At 51.4% G+C, this 16,070-nt stretch overlaps 1 protein-coding gene across 2 annotated transcripts in view; it reads left to right on the forward strand.

The window, feature by feature from the left end:
• The first annotated feature begins 8,718 nt into the window (after window positions 1–8,718).
• Window positions 8,719–16,070, forward strand: part of PKNOX1 (PBX/knotted 1 homeobox 1) — a 70,396-nt gene continuing 63,044 nt past the window's right edge. For both annotated transcript variants that reach the window (XM_033232603.1, XM_033232607.1), the window contains exon 1: window positions 8,719–8,868. The gene's annotated coding sequence lies outside the window, so the exon portion shown is untranslated. The remainder of the gene's footprint in view (window positions 8,869–16,070) is intronic.

Raw genomic sequence — 16,070 nt, forward strand, 5'->3', positions numbered from 1 at the left:
CATGAGGTTTCACTCCTGACCTCATGATCCGCCCGCCTCAGCTTCCCAAAGTGCTGGGATTACAGGTGTCAGCCACCGCACCTGGCCAATTTTTGTATTTTTAGTAGAGATGGGTTTCACCATATTGGCCAGGCTGGTCTCGAACTTCCAACCTCAGGTGATCCACCTACCTCAGCCTCCCAAAGTGCTGGGATCACAGGGGTGAGTCACCACACCTGGCCTTTGTAATATCATTTGTAATAAACTGGTGAACGTGTTTTCCTGAGTTCTGTGAGCTGCTCCAGCAAATGTATGGGATCCACAGTGTGGGGCCTGGGAACTCGGATTGATAGCTGGCTGGTCAGAAACTCCAGAGGCCTGGACTTGTGATTAGTTCGGGGAGGCAGTTTTGGGGACTGAGTCCTCCACATATAGGATCTGACACCATCCCCAGGGAGACGTGACAGAATTAAGCTGGAGGACCTCACTTGGTGTCTGCTCACTGCAGAACTGACCACGTGATTGGTGGAGGGGAGAAATGCCCTCAACATTTGGTCACAGAACGTCTTGAACCTACAGAAGTTTTCTGTGTTCACTGTTGTGGTGTGAGAGGAGGCCAGGGGTGGTGGCTCACACCTGTAATCCCAACACTTTGGAAGGCTGAGGCAGGCAGATCACCTGAGGTCAGGAGTTTGAGACCAGCCTGACCAACAGGGTGAAACCTCAAATCTACTAAAAAAATAGAAAAATTAGCCACACATGGTGGCGTGTGCCTGTAGTAATCAGGAGGCTGAGGCAGCACAATCACTTAAACCTGGGAGGCAGAGGCTGCAGTGAGCTGAGATCACACCACTGCACTCCAGCCTGGGTGACAGAAGGAGACCCTGTCTCAAAAAAAAAACCCCAAAAAACCAAAATAAAAAAAACAAAAAAAAAAAAAAAAGAGAGAGAGAGTGCAGTGGTGCGATCTCAGCTTACTGCACTCTATGCTTCCCAGGTTCAACTGATTTTCCTGCTTCAGCCTCCCTAGTAGCTGGGATTATAGGCACACGCCACCAACCGGTTAATTTTTTTTTTTTTTGAGACAGAGTTTTGCTCTTGTTGCACAGGCTGGAGTGCAATGGCACAATCTCGGTTCACTGCAACCTCCACCTCCCGGGCTCAAGTGATTTTCCTGCCTCAGTCTCCCAAGTAGCTGGGATTACAGGGATGGACCACCACGCCCGGCTAATTTTGTATTTTTAGTAGACACGGAGTTTCTCTATGTTGGTCAGGCTGGTCTCGAACTCCTGACCTCAGGTGATCCAGAGGCCTCAGCCTCCCTAAGTGCTGGGATTACAGATGTGAGTCACTGCGCCTAGCCTGCCCAGTTAATTTTTGTATTTTTTGTAGAGACAAGGTTTTGCCAAGCTGGTCTCCAACTCCTGACCTCAGGTGATCTGCCAGCCTCAGCCTCCCAAAGTGCTGGGATTGCAGGCATGAGTCACCGCACCCAGCATGGTTATTTATTGATGATATGCTAAACAAGGGGTGCATTATTCATGCTCCCCCTTTGAGACCATATAGGGTAATTTCCTGATGTTGCCATGGGATTAGGTGGGAGTGTAGCAGTGAGGACGGCCAGTGGTCACTCATGTTGCCATCTGGTTTTCGTGGGTTTTAACCTGCAACCTGTTTATTTATTTATTTATTTATTTTGAGACGGAGTCTCGCTTTGTCACCCAGGCTGGAGTGCAGTGGCGTGATCTCAGCTCACTGCAACCTCCGCCCCTCCAGGTTTAAGCAGTTCTCTGCCTCAGCCTTCTGAGTAGCTGGGATTACAGGTGTGTGCCACCACGCCCAGCTAATTTTTTGTATTTTTAGTAGAGACGGGGTTTCGCCATCTTGGCCAGGCTAGTCTTGAACTCCTGACCTTGTAATCCACCTGCCTCTGCCTCCCAAAGTGCTGGGATTACAGGCGTGGGCCACCGCGCCCAGCCTACTGCAACTTCTTTTATCAGCAAGGTCCTTATGACCTATATCTTGCCCTGACCTCCTATCTCATCCTGTGACTTTGAATGCCTTAACCGTCTGGGAATGCGGCACAGTAGATTTCAGCCTCATTTCACCCAGCTCCAATTCAAGATGGAGTTGCTCTTCTTCATACGCCTCAAATATTTCTCCTTTTTTTTTTCTTGAGACAGGGTCTTACTCTGTTGCCTAGGCTACAGTGCAGTGGCATGGTCTCAGCCTACTGCAGCCTCGAACTCCTGGGTTCCAGCGATCCTCCCACTTTAGCCTTCCAAGTAGCTGGGACAACTGGCGTACACCAACACACCTGGCTAGTTAAAAAACTTTTTTTTCACCCAGGCGTGGTGGCTCACGCCTGTAATCCCAGCACTTTGGGAGGCCAAGGTGGGCAGATCACGAAGTCAGGAGATCAAGACCATCCTGGCTAACACGGTGAAACCCCCATCTCTACTAAAAATACAAAAAATTAGCCGGGCGTGGTGGTGGGCGCCTGTAGTCCCAGCTACCCGGGAGGCTAAGGCAGGAGAATCGCTTGAACACAGGAGGCGGAGGTTGCAGTGAGACAAGACTGCGCCCCTACACTCCAGCCTGGGTGATAGAGCAAGACTCCATCTCAAAAAAAAAAAATTTTTTTTTCTTCTTTTATAGAGACCGGGGTGGGGATGTGCAGGTGGCAGTCGGGGGGTCTCACTATATTGCCCACACTGGTCTCAAACTCCTGGCCTTAAGCCTCCCAATGTGCTGGGATTGCAGGAATGAGCCCCCGCACCCAGTCTAGTCATGTCTTTCTTTTTCTTTTTTTTTTTTTTTTTTGAGGCAGAGTCTCGCTCTGTCGCCCAGGCTGGAGTGCAGTGGCTGGATCTCAGCTCACTGCAAGCTCCGCCTCCCGGGTTTACGCCATTCTCCTGCCTCAGCCTCCCGAGTAGCTGGGACTACAGGCGCCCGCCACCTCGCCCGGCTAGTTTTTTTTTGTATTTTTAGTAGAGACGGGGTTTCACCGTGTTAGCCAGGATGGTCTCGATCTCCTGACCTCGTGATCCGCCCGTCTCGGCCTCCCAAAGTGCTGGGATTACAGGCTTGAGCCACCGCGCCCGGCCTCTTTTTCTTTTTTTGAGACAGAGTCTCGCTCTATACCCTGGGCTGGAGTGCAGCTGCACGATCTCGGCTGACTGCAATCTCTGCCTCCTGGGTTCAAGCAGTTCTCCTGCCTCAGTCTCCCAAGTACCTGGGATTACAGGTGCCTGCCACCACACTCAGCTAATTTTTTGAATTTTTTTTTGAGACGGAGTTTTGCTCTTGTTGCCCAGGATAGAGTGCAGTGGCACAATCTCGGCTCACTGCAACCTCCACCTTCCGGTTTCAAGCGATTCTCCTGCCAAGTAGCTGGGATTACAGGCACCCACCACCACACCCAGCTAATTTTTTTGTATTTTTAGTAGAGACGGGGTTTCACCATGTTGGTCAGGGTGGTCTTGAACTGCTGACCTCGTGATCTACCTGCCTCAGCGTCCCAAAGTGTTGGGAATACAGGCGTGAGCCACCACGCCCGGCAATTTTTGTATTTTAGTAGAGTGGGGGTTTCACCATGTTGCCCAGGCTGGTCTTGAACTCCTGATCTCAAATGATTTGCCCACCTTGGCCTCCCAACATGCTGGGATTACAGGTGTGAGCCACTGTGCCCAGCCTAGTCATGTATTTCTATAAACAATTATATGTGCCTTTTTACTTCATATATCTATTTTCCCAAGAAAAATGTTAATAAATCTGGCTGGGGATGGTGGCTTATGCCTGTAATCCCAGCACTTTGGGAGGCCAAGGCAGGCAGGTCACCTGAGGTCAGGACTTTGAGACTAGCCTGGTCAGCAAGGCGAAATCCCGTCTCTACTAAAAATACAAACAGTAGCCGGGCATGGTGGTGGGCACCTGTAATCTGAGCTACTTGGGAGGCTGAGGTAGAAGAATCGCTTGACCCCAGGAGGCACAGGCTGCAGTGAGCCAAGGTCATGCCAGTGCACTTCAGCCTGGGCAATAGAGCAAGACTCCGTGTCAAAAAAAAAAAAAAATTAACAAATATATAAAAAACTTGTTGTAAGGAGAATAGACAGAATGGCTGGTTATTTGAATTAAAATGTACCTTTTTTTTTTTTTTTTGAGATGGAGTCTCGCTCTTTTGCCCAGGCTGGAGTGCAATGGCATGATCTCTGCTCACTGCAAGCTCTGCCTCCCGGGTTCACGCCATTCTCCTGGCTCAGCCTCCCTAGTAGCTGGGACTACAGGTGCCGCCACCGTGCCCCACTAATTTTTTGCATTTTTTAGTAGAGAAGGGGGTTTCACACTGTTAGCCAGGATGGTCTCGATCTCCTGATCTCGTGATCCGCCCGTCTCGACCTCCCAAAGTGCTGGGATTACAGGCGTGAGCCACCGAGCCCAGCCTGTTTTTTTTTTCTTTAGAAGCCACTTTGGTGCTCAACACCTGGAGGAGGCCCCCTGTGGCCTCACAGGTGTGGATGGAGGCAAAGGTGGATTCACAGGGAAGCAAATGAGTCTTCGCCTCCTCTAAAGCCCCACACCTACTTAACTTTGAATTATTTTCCTAAGGACTCCCTACAGTATGCAAGTTTCAGGGCCAGAAAACTTGGCCCATCCCTGGAGGAAGAGACTGCTGATGGTGCATCTGTCAGAGGCATTTGAACCAAAGCGACTCCATCTTGAATACGGACTGGGTAAAATAAGACTGAGACCTACTAGGCTGCATTTCCAGGAGGTGAAGGCATTCTTAGTCACAGGGTAAGGTAGGAGGTCAGCACAAAACACAGGTCACAAAGACTTTGCTGATAAAACAGGTAAATGAACTGACCAAATCCCACCAAAACCAAGATGGTGATCGGCCGGGTGCGGTGGCTCAAGCCTGTAATCCCAGCACTTTGGGAGGCCGAGACGGGTGGATCACGAGGTCAGGAGATCGAGACCATCCTGGCTAACACCGTGAAACCCCGTCTCTACTAAAAAATACAAAGAACTAGCCGGGCGAGGTGGCGGGCGCCTGTAGTCCCAGCTACTCGGGAGGCTGAGGCAGGAGAATGGCGTCAACCCGGGAGGCGGAGCTTGCAGTGAGCTGAGATCCGGCCAGTGCACTCCAGCCTGGGCGACAGAGCCAGACTCCGTCTCAAAAAAAAAAAAGTGACTGCTGGTGGTCCTCACTGCTCATTATACAGTAATTATAATGCATTAATTATAATGCATTAATTATCATGCATTAGCATGCTAAAAGACATTCCCACCAGTGCCAGGACAGTTTACAAATGCCGTGGCATTGGCAGGAAGTTACCCTATGTGGTCTAAAAAGGGGAGGAACCCTCAGTTCCCACCCGTGTTCAGGAAACTTCATGAATAACCCACCCCTGTGTTTAGCATATAATCAAGAGCTAACAATACGTATAAGCTGCTTGGGGAGGAAGGCAGGGCAGGAAAGAAAAACAAACAAGCAAACACAAACAAACATAGTATAAGCATCTGAGCAGCCACACCGCTGGTCTGCCTATGGGGTAGCCGTTCTTTTATTCCTTTGCTTTCTTAATAAACTTGCTTTCACTTTATGGACTTGCCCTGAGTTCTTTCTTGCTCAAGATCCAAGAACCCCTTCTTGGGGTCTGGATCAGGACCCCCTTTCTGGCAACACATCCCGCCCTTTCCCCTTTTTCTGAAGACAGACTTCAGAAATGAAAAAAAAAGAAGGGCGGCAGCTCATGGTGGGTGAAAGGGCAAAGCAGCTGGCAGAGAAGGCACCTAGCTGATGACCCCAGAGCCCTCTGGGCCCAGAGGGGGGTGGCAGGGCCTGGGCTTCTGTCTGCCCTAAACTCGCTGCAGCTGCTTCCCGGGTTCTGGGTGACCATGCACTCAGGTCCTCCTGTGGAGCTCCTGCTTTCTCACAGGCTGGGTGCGAAGAAATGAAAGCTTCAGACCCGGGGCAGGCCTAGGTGTAGCCAGTGAGCCCAGGGCTGCTTCCTGGGGCCTGAACAGCATGCCACAGGGCCCCGGCCCCTGCTGAGAAGGGTCCAGGCTTGGGGTAAGGTTCTGCTGTCACTGCCTTGAAATTCTTCACTGTAATTTCTGATCCAGGGACCTTGTCTTACCGGAATGGGGTCTCAATCCAGATCCTAAGAGAGGGTTCTTGGAGCTTACACAAGAAAGAATTCAGGGAGAACCCACAGAGTAAAGTGAAAGTGAGTTTATTAGAGAAGTAAATAAACAGAAGAATGGCTACTCCATAGACAGAGCAGCCCCAAGGGCTGCTACTGGCTATTTTTTTTTTTTTTTTTTTTTTTGAGACGGAGTCTGGCTCTGTCGCCCAGGCTGGAGTGCGGTGGCCGGATCTCAGCTCACTGCAAGCTCCGCCTCCGGGTTTACGCCATTCTCCTGCCTCAGCCTCCCGAGTAGCTGGGACTACAGGCGCCCGCCTCGTCGCCTGGCTAGTTTTTTTTTTTTTTTTTGTATTCTTTAGTAGAGACGGGGTTTCACTGTATTAGCCAGGATGGTCTGGATCTCCTGACCTTGTGATCCGCCCGTCTTGGCCTCCCAAAGTGCTGGGATTACAGGCTTGAGCCACCGCGCCCGGCCAGCTACTGGCTATTTTTATGGTCCTTTTTTTCCCCTAGAATCCATTCCTGAATTATATTGGTTATTTCTCGATCATGTGCTAAACAAGGGGTGGATTATTCATGAGTTTTCCGGGAAAGTTTTCTGGGGAATTCCCAGAATTTAGGATTCCTCTTCCATTTATTTATTTATTTATTTATTTGAGATGGAGTCTCGCTCTGTCGCCCAGGCTGGAGTGCAATGACATGATCTCGGCTCACTGCAACCTCTTCTTCCCGGGTTCAAGCGATTCTCCTGCCTCAGCCACCCAAGTAGCTGGGACTACGGGCGTACACTACCACGCCTGCCTAGCTTTTTGGTATTTTTAGTAGAGATGGGGTTTCACCATATTGGCCAGGCTGGTCTCGACTGCTGACCTCAAGTGATCTGCCCGCCTTGGCCTCCCCAAAGTGCTGGGATTACTGGCATGAGCCACTGCGCCTGGCCCCCTTTTAGACCACTTAGGGTATCTTCCAAACGTTGCCAGGGCATTTGTAAACTGTCATGGCGCTGGCGGGAGTGTGGTTTACCAAGCTAATATATTATAATTAGTGTATAATCAGCAGTGAGGAAGGCCACAGGTCAATTTCCCCGCCATCTTGGTTTTGGTGGGGTTTGGCGGCTTCTTTACTGCATCCTGTTTTACCGGCAGGATCCTTGTCACCTGTGTCTTGTTCTGACCTCCTATCTCATCCTATTAGTAAGAATGCAAACCTCCTGGGGGTGCAGCCCAGCAGTTTTCAGCTTCAGTTTACCCAGCCCCTATGGAGTCTCTCTGTTCCAACACCTCTTGACACTTGCATCTGCATCTTGCACTAGGCTCTGCAGATTATGCTCAGTCTCGAAAACTGAGCTTTTTCTGTCCCCTTGAACTTCCCTCCTGAGGCAAGTATCTCAGGGCCTCCCTCTTGCCCACCCTGCTGCCCCTCCATCTTTCTGAAAGAGACGGCTCTGCAGCTGCACAGCACTTGGCCAAGGGCTCTTGGCGGTGTGGAGCTCTGAAGACACAGGAGGGATGTCCTCCGAGCTGTTCATGCCTAGACCTACCCCTGGCTCCCTCCAGCAATCAGCTTCTGTCCTGGGCCTGCCTTCCTTCCGGGAGGAGTGGGGGCCCACAGAGCTGCCCTTCCCCCGCTGTGTACTGACGGCACTAGGTGGGCCACTGCATAAATGGATGTTTATGAGTATTGAAGGCCAGTCAGGCAAACCGTGTGCTTTCCTACGCACTGGGGAATGTGTCGCCCTTTCCTTACATCTTGGAGACCAAAGCCACCATCAGCAATTATGGGTTCATTGTGGCAGTGATCAGTTAAGGTGGTCTTTCAAAGCACAGTTTGAAATGCAGACACTTGTGCGCATCCCCTAAGGCAGGTGCCCTTTATCTGGTGGCTGCATTGGTCACCTAGACCGGCAAGGCTCGCCTGGGCCGGAAGGTGTGTTCAAGTCAGGCCAAGTAGCCCAGAGGCCACCCCGAAGCACCTGTGGACATCATGAGTCCTTGCTAGGGTCCTCACACGGAGGGAAGCCAGCGCCCAGGGTAAAGCTTCAGGTGTTAAGCACTCGCGCTGCCGCAGGCTGGGAGGCACGTGAGCATCCACTGTGCCGCCCAGGCCCGTGCCCACCCGGGCTCTGGAGCCTGAGGAAGAAGGCTGCGAGGCTCCCAAGGGCTTACATTCAAACGGGGCACACACAGAATGGGGGCCTTCGGCGCCGGGACGCGGGGCTACTGATGGTACAGCCCTCCCTCCCCGTCTGCTCGAAGCAGATGGTTTCGCCCGGCTCCACACACCTCTTCTGGGCGGCAACCGAACGCGCGGAGGGGGCGTGACGCGCGCTGAGGCCACGCCCCTACTGCATAGTCATAAGGCGGGAGGCTCTGCCTTCGGGGCGGGGCAGACAGCTCCTCGCGCTCGGGCGCGGCCGGTTGGGGGCAGGGCCTAGCTCTGGGTGCGGGCGGGGCTGGAGGCGGGGCCGGCCACGACCCGGTCCCCGCCCTCGCTCTCCTCCCACAGCGCTTAGGCCCCACCCCGCGCCCGCCGCCGCGCAGGGAGGGGCGGGGCCCATCTCCGGCGGGCCCCGCCCCCTCTCTGAATATTGATGCGGCGCGCGTCGGCGTCGCCCTCCTCCCATTGAGCGAGGCTGTGTCGCGTGGCCCAGCGTCGGCGTGACGGTTGGACGCGGGCGCGGCACTGCGGGTCCCGATTGCTGCAGCCGCTTGTCAGTGTGATGAAGATTGGCACCCAGGTAAGCTGTCACTCAACCGCTCCGCCGCCGCCGCCGCCGCTCTCGCCGCCGCCGTCCCTATCAATCACACCGGCCCGCGGCCGCCGCCGCCGCCGCCGCTGCCGCCCGGGTCTGGAGGGCCGGCGCTGCCCCGGAGGGCCCGCACTTGACCCGCCGTCCGGGGCAGGGGGCGGGGAGGGGGCGCGGGTGGGGGAGGGGAGCGGGCACCCGCGGGGGAGGGGGCGCCTTCCGCCCAACCAGCTCGGGGACGCGCCCAGTTGGTTTCTCAGTGTGGGTTGAGGGACGCGGAAATTTCTGGAAGGCGCCGCCGCCGCCGGGCTGGGCCCGATCGAAGCGCGCGCTCCTAACCGTCCCTTTCGGAGTGCGGCGCGCGCCCTGGCGCGGGGCGGGGGCGGGGGCGCGCGGAGCCCGGCGCGGGCGGGGCGGCGGGCGTGAGGGCCGGGGGCGCGCGGCGGGGCGGGGCCGGGGCGGGCGGCGCGCGTGGGGCCGGTCGGGTCAGCGGCCTCGCGGGGTCCTCCGGGCCGGCAGGGCTGCTCGGAGGGTGTGGGGTGCGCGGCGGCCCAGGCGGGAAAATGGCGGCCGCGACCCCGGCCCCGGCCTCGGCTGTGGCGAGCGCGTGGGTCGGGGTCCTGGGGGCTGTAGGCGCGATGGGGCTCGTGCCCTTAGCCGGGCACCGGCGCGGGAGCAGCCCAGGTCCGCGCGCTGACGGCAGTGTTTGGGGCCGGGTGCTGGGGAAGCGTTTCTGGCATCCCAGGAATTGGTGGGAAGAGCCACTTCTGTCACACGGGTCGTGGAAATAGATGACAGGAAGTGCCGGGCAGGGGCTGGGCACCCTGTGGGTTTGCACCTTCCTTGTGAGGGAAATCGTGTCACTGAACGAAAAATGAAGAAATGCGGAGTCTGCTTTATGTCATCCTCGTGGCTCTCGAAATGCCTTATTTGGACAGCGGCTCTGCGACCGGACCAGTTAGGGCCTCCGTTCCGATGGCGGATTCCTGACGGGAGGCCCGAGGGTCCGGGAATGGCGGCCCCCTGCGGTCGGGCCCGGGGCGGGCCGGGCTGAGTGCGACGGCTGGGCTGCAGCCCTGGGGGGTGCTCCACCTGTGTGAGGGGTTCTCCTCCAACTCTTTAGAAAGAGTTTGCTTTTTCCTTAGGAAGTGGGTGCTTTCCTCTTCAGGATGAAAGAGACCCCCAGCTTTAGTTAGGTCTACTTTCATGATCTTTCCTGGCATAGTGAACAATAGGCTTTCTCTAAACAGAAGGAAGAATCGAGGTGAAATGTGAACCTCTTTGCCAGTGTAGTTATTGGTGATGCTCTTGCATTTAGTCATAGATTAATTTGGAAGATGGCAGGCTGACTGAAATGAGCCTTTCATCACTCTGCTTAATTTACTTAGAGTGAGTTGTGAATCCTCTCCTTGTATACAGACATACCTCAGATAATTCGAGTTCTAATCCAGACCACCGCAGTAAAGCAAGTGACACAACACAGTTTTTTCAGTGCATATAAAAGTTGTAATTATGCTACACTATTTAAAGTGTGCAATAGCAAGCATTATATCTCTAAAAATGTGTTTACCTTAATTAAAAAATACTTTAGTACTAAAAATACTAATGATCATCTGAGCCTTCAGTGAGTCCTGCTCCTTTTGTACTTGGACAATCTTGCCTCATTGTGGATGGCTGCTGACTGATCAGGGTGGTGGTGGCTGTGTCACTTACTTAAAATAAGGCAGCAGTGAAGCTTGCTGCATTGATGGACTCTTCCTTTTATGAAAGACTTCTTTGTAGCATGTGATGCTGTTTTGATAGCATTTTTTTTTTTTTTGAAACGGAGTCTCGGTCTGCCGCCCAGGCTGGAGTGCAGTGGCCGGATCTCAGCTCACTGCAAGCTCCACCTCCCGGGTTCACGCCATTCTCCTGCCTCAGCCTCCAGAGTAGCTGGGACTACAAGCCCCCGCCACCTCGCCCGGCTAGTTTTTTGTATTTTTTTAGTAGACACGGGGTTTCACTGTATTAGCCAGGATGGTCTCGATCTCCTGACCTCGTGATCCGCCCGTCTCGGCCTCCCAAAGTGCTGGGATTACAGGCTTGAGCCACCGCGCCCGGCTTGATAGCATTTTAACCACAGTGGAAATTCTTTCAAAGTTGGAGGCTCTTGTCAAACTCTGCCACTGCTATGCACTAAGTAGATGTGATATTCCAAATGTTTTGTTGTCATTTCCACAGTGTGCACAGCATCTTCACTAGAAATAGCTTCCATCTCAAGAAACCACTTTCTTTGCTCATCCATAAGAAGCAACTCTGCATTATTTCCACCACATCTGCAGTGCCTTCCTCCACGGAAGTCTTGAACGCCTCCAAGTCATTAGGAGGGTTAGAATCAACTTCTTCCAAACTCCTGTTAGTGTTGATATTTAACCTCCTTCCATAATCTTGAATGGCATCTAGAATGGCAGATTCTTTCCAGAAGGTTTTCAGTTTACTTTGCCCAGATTCATTAGAGGAATCACTACCACAGCTATATAGCCTTACAAAATGTATTTCTTAAATAATTAAGACTTGAAAGTCGAGATTACTCCTTGGAACCATAGCTGCAGAATGGATGTGGTGTTAGCAGACATGAAGACAGCATTCATCTCCTTGCGTACATCTCCATCAGAGCCCTTGGGTGACTAGGTACGTTGTCAGTGAGCAGGAATATTTTGAAAGAAATCTTTTTCTGAGCAGTGGATCTCAACAGTGGGCTTAAAATATTCAGTAATGTGTTATTCCATTTCTAGAGCATAGGCAAGAGTAGATTTAACATAATTCTTCAGGACCCTAGGATTTTCAGAATGGTCAAAGACCATTGGCTTCAGCTTAAAGTCACCAGTGACATTTGCCCCTAACAAGAGAACCAGTTTGCCCTTTGAAGCTAAGCATTGAGTTCTCTCTAGGTATGAAAGTCCTAGGTGTCATCTTCTTCCAACGGAAGACTGTTTTGTCTATATTGAAAATCTGCTTTTTCGTCTAGCTGCGTTCATCAGTGATCTTAGCTAGACCTGGATAACCTGGTGTTGCTTTTCTATTAGTTAGCACTTGCTGCTTTACCTGGTACATTTGTGTTATAGGGACAACTTCTTTCCTTAAACCTCATGAACCAGCCTCTGCTGCTTCCAAGTTTTCTTTTCTTTTTTTTTTTTTTTTTTTGAGATGGAGTTTTACTTTTGTAGCCCAAGCTGGAGTGCAATGGCGTGATCTCAGCTCACTGCAACCTCCGCCTTCCGGTTCAAGCAATTCTCCTGCCTCAGCCTCTGTAGTAGTTGGGAGTACAGGCGGCCGCCACCACATCCAGCTGATTTTTTGTGTTTTTGGTAGAGATGGGGTTTCACTATGTTAGTCAGGCTAGTCTCGAACTCCTGACCTCAGGTGATCCACCTGCCTCAGCCTTCCAAATTGCTGGGATTACAGGGGAGAGCTACGGTGCCTGGCTCCAACTTTTCTTCTGCATCTTCCTCACTTCTGTCAGCCTTCATAAAATTGAAGAAAATTTGGGCTTAGTTCCGGATTAGGCTTCAGTTTAAGGGAATGTTGTGGCTGGTTTGATCTATCCATACCACTCATACTTTCCCCATATCACCAATCAGGCTGTTTCACTTTCTTTCCCTCCCTCCCTCTCTTTCTTTTTTTGAGACTGTTGCCCTGGTTGGAGTGCAGTGGTATGATCATGGCTCACTGCAACCTCTGCCTCCTGGGTGCAAGCAATTCTGCTGCCTCAGCCTCCCAAGTAGCTGGGATAACAGGTGTGCAGCATATGTCCAGCTGATGTTTGTATTATTAGTAGAGGTACGGTTTCACCATGTGGCCAGGCTGGTCTCAAACTCCTAACCTCAAGTGATCCGCCTGCCTTGGCCTCCCAAAGTGTTGGGATTACAGGTGTGAGCCACCTGACCCAACCATTTTCTTATTCATGTGTTCACTGGAGTAGCACTTTTAATTGCCTTTAAGAATTTTTTCGGCCGGGCGCGGTGGCTCAAGCCTGTAATCCCAGCACTTTGGGAGGCCGAGACGGGCGGATCACGAGGTCAGGAGATCGAGATCATCCCGGCTAACACGGTGAAACCCCGTCTCTACTAAAAAATACAAAAATCTAGCCGGGCGAGGTGGCGGGCGCCTGTAGTCCCAGCTACTCGGGAGGCTGAGGCAGGAGAATGGCGTAAACCCGGGAGGCGGAGCTTGCAGTGAGCCGAGATCCGGCCACAGCACTCCAGTCTGGGCGACAGAGCGAGACTCTGTCTCAAAAAAAAAAAAAAAAAAAAAAAAAAAAAAAGAATTTTTTCTTTGTTCTGAGAGGTGATTTAAAATTTCAAAAATTTGTGTATATATAATTTTTAATTTCAAAAATTGAAAAGAAACTTGTACTTTGCATTTACAGTGTGGCTAGCCTTTGTTTTTTCTTCTCTTTTCTTTCCTTTTTTTTTTTTTTGAGATGGGGTCTTGCTCTGTCGCCCAGGCTGGAGTGCAGTGGCGCGATACTGGCTCACTGCAACCTCTGCCTCCTAGGTTCAAGAGATTCCTCTGCCTTAGCCTACCAAGTAGTTGGGACTACAGGCGTGAGCCACCACGCCTGGCTAATTTTTGTATTTTTAGTAGAGACAGGGTTTCACTGTATTGGCCAGGCTGGTCTTGAACTTCTGACCTCAAATGATCCACCTGCCTTGGCTTCCCAGAGTGCTGGGATTACAGGCATGAGCCACCGCACCCAGCCCTTTTTTGTTTTTTTTTAAAGAGATGAAATCTCCCTAGGTCGTCCAGGCAGGTCTCGAACTCCTGGCCTCAAGTGGTCCTCCTGCCTCAGCCTCAGGCATGATCCACTCTGCCTGGCCTTGGCTAACTGTGGTTTTGAGAGATAGGGTCTCATTCTATTGCTCAGGCTGGGGTGCAGTGATGAGATCATAACTCACTGCACTCTTGACCTCTTGGGCTAAAGTGGTTCTCCCACCTCAGCCTCCTGAGTAACTGGGTCTACAGGGATGTGCCACCATGCCCAGCTAATTTTGAAAAATTTCTGTAGAAGTGAGGTCTCTTCATGTTGTCTCGGCTATCTCTTAAGTTCCTTTCCAGAATGGTGAATCCTTTCAAGCAGCCTTCCTGCCTTGTCCTTCCAGAGTGTTGGGATTACCCATATGAACCACTGTTCCTGACCTGGCTAACTTTTTGATTCAAGAGGCCTAGCTTTTGGCCCATCTTGGTTTTTGGCATGTTTTTTTGTTTGTTTTTTGTTTTTAAGATGAAGTGTTGCTCTTGCTGCCCAGGCTGGAGTTCAATGGCATGATCTCAGCTCACCATAACCTCTGTCTCCCGGGTTCAAACGATTCTCCGGCCTCAGCCTCCCGAGTACCTGGGATTATAGGCATGTGCCACCATGCCAGGCTAATTTTTTTGTATTTCTAGTAGAGCGGGATTTCTCCATGTTGGTCAGGCTGGTCTCAAACACTGGACCTCAGGTGATCCTCCTGCCTCAGCCTCCCAAAGTGCTGGGATTACAGATGTGAGCCACTGTGTCCCGCGACATGACTGACTTTTTTTTTTTTTTCTTTTTTGAGTGAGAGTCTCACTCTGTCGCCCAGGCTGGAGTGCGGTGGCACAATCTCGGCTCACTGCAACCTTCGCCTCCCAGGTTCAAGCGATTCTCCTGCCTCAGCCTCCCGAGTAGCTGGGACTACAGGCACGTGCCACCATGCCCAGCTAACTTTTGGATGTTTTTGTTTAATAGAGACAGGGTTTCACCATGTTGACCTGGCTGGTCTCAAACTCCTTACATCACGTGATCCACCCGCCTCGGCCTCCCAAAGTCCTGGGATTACAGGCATGAGCCACCGCACCCCGCCTGGCGACGTGACTTTCTAACCAAGCTGGGTTTTGATTTTAAGTGGGAGATGGTGTTTCTCTTCCTTTCACCTGAACACTTAGAGGCCATTGTAAGGTTATTAATTGGCCTAATTTCAATATTGTGGTGTCTCACAGAATGGGGGGCCCACGGAGAGGGAGAGAGTGGGCAGAACAGCCGGTCAGCAGGGCAGTCAGAACACACAGCGTTTATCCATTAAGTTTGCTGTCTAATAGGGGTTTGTGACATGCCAATAAAATTACAGTGGGAACATCAAAGATCACTGATCACAGATCCCCATAACACAAATAAAAATGACAAAGTTTGAAATACTGAAGAATTACCAAAATGTAACACAGACACAGAGTGAGCTCCTGTTTTTGGAAAATTGGCACCGATAGGCTTGCTTTCTCCGTACAGGGTTGCCACACTTCAACTTGTGAAAAACATAACATCTGCTGAGTGCAATAAAGCAAAACACAATAAAATGTAAAATGAGGTGCTTATAGTCTGTTGAATGTAAAATACAGCAGTGTGTTATACCGCTAAAGATGCTCCCGATGCCTCCTGGTGCGGTGCTTTCTTACCCAACAGTGAAGGATGCTTTTCACTTCAGACATTTAAAAGTGTGCCTTAGAACTGATGAAACATAGTGAGTGAAGTAGGACTTGTTTCAAAGATTAACATTCTGTGCTTATGATCTCAGTGTCAGCAGGTTCTGTGGTAATGATACTGAGTACAACACATTTTGTTAGGATTCCTGTACTCTAGTTTAGACGTAGTTAACGTTTCTCTGGTGGTAACTCTAGGAAAGCACTACTTGTGAGGCCAGGAGCGGTGGCTCACACCTGTAATCCTAGTACTTTGGGAGGCTGAGGCGGATGGATTGCCTGAAGTCAGGAGTTTGAGACCAGCCTGGCCAGCATGGTGCAACCGCTGTCTCTACTAAAAATACAGAATTAGCTGGGTGTGATGGCAGGAGCCTGTATTCCCAGCTACTCGGGAGGCTGAGGCAGGAGAATCGCTTGAACCCAGGAGGTGGAGGTTACAGTGAGCTGAGATCACGCCAGTGCACTTCAGGCTGGGCGACGAGCAAGACTCCATGTCCGAAAAAAGAAAAAAAAATACTACTTGTAAATAGCTGAAATAGAAAGGTGCTACTTATGAGAAGTAACATTCTATTTGCAGTTTACACTTTTGTTGCAAATTGTTAAAACTGTGTGATACTGTTTAGAAGGACAGCCTGAAACTGCTAAAGTGATGCAAAGTGTAGACTCTGGTGGGGGGAGGGGGTGTCTTGAATGTTCATGTCTGCTTGGCCTCTGGGGGC

This window comes from Trachypithecus francoisi, unplaced genomic scaffold, assembly GCF_009764315.1.
Source record: "Trachypithecus francoisi isolate TF-2019V2 unplaced genomic scaffold, Tfra_2.0 Lachesis_group14, whole genome shotgun sequence".
Classification (NCBI taxonomy): Eukaryota; Metazoa; Chordata; class Mammalia; order Primates; family Cercopithecidae; genus Trachypithecus; species Trachypithecus francoisi.